The sequence below is a fragment of the Sciurus carolinensis genome, chromosome 9 (genome assembly GCF_902686445.1).
Source record: "Sciurus carolinensis chromosome 9, mSciCar1.2, whole genome shotgun sequence".
NCBI lineage: Eukaryota > Metazoa > Chordata > Mammalia > Rodentia > Sciuridae > Sciurus > Sciurus carolinensis.
Genome location: NC_062221.1, coordinates 5751866 through 5755753, shown reverse-complemented (window position 1 = coordinate 5755753; position 3888 = coordinate 5751866).

Here is a 3888-nt window from a genome sequence, read left to right as displayed (position 1 = left end):
CCCACCCTCCTCTGAGCTCAGTGACTAGTCCTCCAGGTTGCCAGCCCCCCTCACCTTCAGATACGCCTCCCAGGGGAGGTGGCCGAGGAGAGAGTCCAGGTCTTCCACAGTCTGAACTGAGGTCCTGAGCCAGTCCTGAGGGACCAGTCCAGCTCAGGGCCAGGGCAGCTTCGGGAGCCACAGACACGTCCCTACTCTGCTCTCCTGTCTCCCTCGCCATAATCTCCACTTAGCACGGCACAGGCCCCTAATGAAATCTACCTGTGAGATCAGTACTGTCTTTTTTTACACACGAGGAAACCAAGATGTGGAGAAGCAAATACCTTGCCACCGTCACAGAGTAGTAAGGGATGGAATTGGGATGAAATCCAGTCAGCTAACTACGGAATCCACTGGGAAACCGGGACGTTCCTGGGATGCGCACTTTGAAATGCTGCCATGGGAATCTCTGTCTACAGAGTTGACAGCGACTGTCGGAAGAGCCCTGGAGTACCAACCTGCTGCTGTCGGTCCCTGTGTTCTCCCAAATGAGGCGGTGGATCCAGACAGGCATAAATGTAGACACAGTTCTCATTTCAAGATGGGTGCATTTTGATGTCTCTTTGTCTATTTGCTTTTTAAATTTTTCTCCAAACTAAAACAAGAGCTGTTCTGCTCTCCTGAACGTCTCGCTCTGCTCTGCATCCTCCCTGGGATACCCAGCTGGCGTGTCCCCAGGAGCACGTTCACAAAGCTCCTCATTGCTCACCGCAGCCCGTTCTTCCCTGGTCTTCCCTATCCTGGTAAATACGCCATAATAGTCAAGCCAAAACCCTGATACTCACATTTTACTTCTTCCTGTCTCCCATCTTCCATTTCTACTTCATCAGCAACTCATGGTGGTTTTACTTCCAAAATATATTTTACGTCTGTCCACTCTGTCCCCATCTCTACTTAGTCCAAGTCACCAACCACCCCCCAATTAATCTTCCCATATTTATCATCTGTCTTAGTCAGCTTTTTCGCTGCTGTGACTAAAAGACCTGACAAGAACAATTTTAGAGGAAGAAAAGTTCCTCTGGGGGCTCACCATTTCAGAGGTCAGTCCACAGATAGCCATTCCTCAGGGCTCAAGGTGAGGCAGGACATCATGGTGGAAGAGTGTGGCAGAGGACGGTGGCTCACATGGAAGCAGAGAGGCTCCACTTGTCAAATACAAAATATATACCCCAAAGGCACACCCCCAGGGACCCCCTCCTCCAGCCACACCCTGCCAGGCTTCAGTTACCATTTAGTTAATCCCGTCAGGGGACTGATTCACTGACTGTGTTGAGACTCCCATAACCCAGTCGCTTCTCCTCTAACCCTTCTTGCATTGTTTCACACACGAGCTTTTGGGGAACACCTCGCATGTAAACCATAGCATCACCCCACCTCCTAAAATCTTTTCCACACGTAGACAGAATAAACTTTTGAAAATACACATTGGTGGGGCTGGGGTGTACAGCTCAGTGGTAGAATGCTTGCTTAGTATGCACCAGGCCCTGGGCTACTCCCCAGCACCACAAAAATAAGTAAGCAAATCAAACAAATACCTTAAATTAACGAGAACACACATTGGCTTCTGTCCCTCTTGTTATCGTCTCGGGCCCCCTGGTCACATTTGGAACAAATCCTGAATTCCTCCCACAGGCTGTCTGGGACCTCAAGGAGGCTCCCTTCCTCACCCCTCCGTCCGTTCCTTGTTCGCCTTCTTTAGCCACCCTGGCTCTCTGCTTTTCAAGCAGAACTTACGTTACTTATTTCTACTTATCCTTTCACTTTTTTTGTCTTAATGTCCTCCCCACTAAAATGTCAGCTAATTGAAGATGACCTCATTGCCAGGCCTTGCACATAGGAGGTGATCGACAAGTGTGAGTTGAGTGAGTGAGCCTGCATGAGGGAGAGCCAGCAGCCTGAGAGCGAGTGTTAGCAGAGCCACAGCTGCACCTGCAGGATCCATCGTCTCCGGCCCCAACGCGGTCTTGCACGTGCCGTGTTACCTGAGCGTCGACCGGTGCAATTGATCTTCTAAAGGAAGTGACCTGGCTTAAAAAAGAGGAAGACAACTGTGAAGATCTGAAGGAAGACCACAGGCACAAAGGGAATTGGGAATTGCACACAGCACGAAGTCTAACAGAACAAACGACAAAGAATCGCACCCGAGAACAAAGGCCTGTCCTCACTCGCAGGCTTTTTAAACACAGAATCCTGGGACAGAAGAGGAAAGGGGAGAGAGAGAGATGGAAAAACTGGAAACAGGGAAACTGGACAGAAAGACACATTTCTGTTTAACAGTGGATTCAAATCTTCCACCAGATAGCACTCATACTTATATTTTCTGGGGAGAAGCGTAATCAAAAGCACATTTTATTATGTACAAAGAAGAGGAAAACAGTGCTGGGGATATAGTTCAGTTGGTAAAGTGCTTGCCTTATAAGTACAGGGCCCTGGGTTCGATCCCCAGCACCAAAAAAAAAAAAGAAGAGGAAAACAGGCGGGAAGACTGGCATCTGCCAAGCTGAGTGTGAGGACAGCCCTCCATGGGGGCAGGTCTGCCAGCTGGCTCCCCAGCATCCGCTGGGGCCGAGATGGTTCTTGGAGCCTCCTGCGTGACAGGGTACTTCCCACGGAAAGCTTTCAGTGGTTGACGTGAGGTGCTACTGCTTCGGCAGGAAATGAAAATGAGCAGAAGCACGCAGGGCGTGGGTGCTGCCCAACGCCTCTCCCTGCAGCCCCGTGTCAGCCGGGAGCGACCAGCGCAGAAGAACAGTGGTTCTCTGAAACCGAGCTCGTTTTAGGTGCAGGCAGCATTGTGCACACACACCCATAGTTCATGTAAGAACTTCACCAAGTGGCCCATGAATAAAGAGGCTGTTCTAAATAGTCATCACGTGATTTATGGCTGGTTCTATTTCAAGCTATCACTATAGGAAATACATTTTGTGTTTTTAAAACGAGGCTTTAAGAAAGAAATACCTTAAGAGAAATTATAACTGGAAAAATTGCAAAACTAAAGTTGGCAAGAAATACTCCTCCTTGATTAAAAAAAAAAAAAAAAGAATGAATTGGAAGAGACTGTTTAGTTGTATCATCTCTATAATCCATTTCTACATCACAGGCTGGCCCTGCTGCCAGCTTATCATCAGGGTAGTGGCGGAGGCAAGAAAGACGGCCCTGATTCAACCACTTCCAGCTCCAACATGCCCACTGTGGGTGAGGCACTGAGTCTCTGAGCCAAGCTTTTCCCATCTGTACTGTGGGGACCATAGGATTATCATGAGGGTTAAATGAGAAAATGGGTGTAAAACATCTGTCACAGAGTAGTGTGCAGTGCAGACGGTCATAATGGTCATTATTTAAATCATCTGTGACATGCCTCTACCACGGCCAGCATCGCTCAAGGGGTGTCCCAGGGCTGCCCTGCGCTGGCAGATGGACACCAGGCAGACCCACAGGCCACCATTTTCTTCATCCCCCGTAGGAGTAGCACACCTGGAGCTGGCAGGGAAAAAGCTGGGGCCCTATTTTGAAACCCTAACAGTGAAAATAAAATGGGAAAATCTTATTCTCTAATGAAGCAAATGTTTCTTATCATGACTGCACACTTTATTAATACTCTGTCATTCGACCTAAGAATAAGAGATTAGGAAGTCCACGAAGCCCCTCTCAAGTGTTCAGTGCTATGGCAGGTGGGGTGGGCGGCGTAGAAACTTATTCCGGCAAATGAGTCGTTTAAAATCCCAACGGGGGGTGGAGATACAGGAGAGGGGAACAGAAACGGACATCCATGCTAACCGCACGGGAGAGTGAGGTCCAGGCGCTCGGTGACCACCGAACCGCCATCTTCTGCCGGCGGCCGGGGTGGGG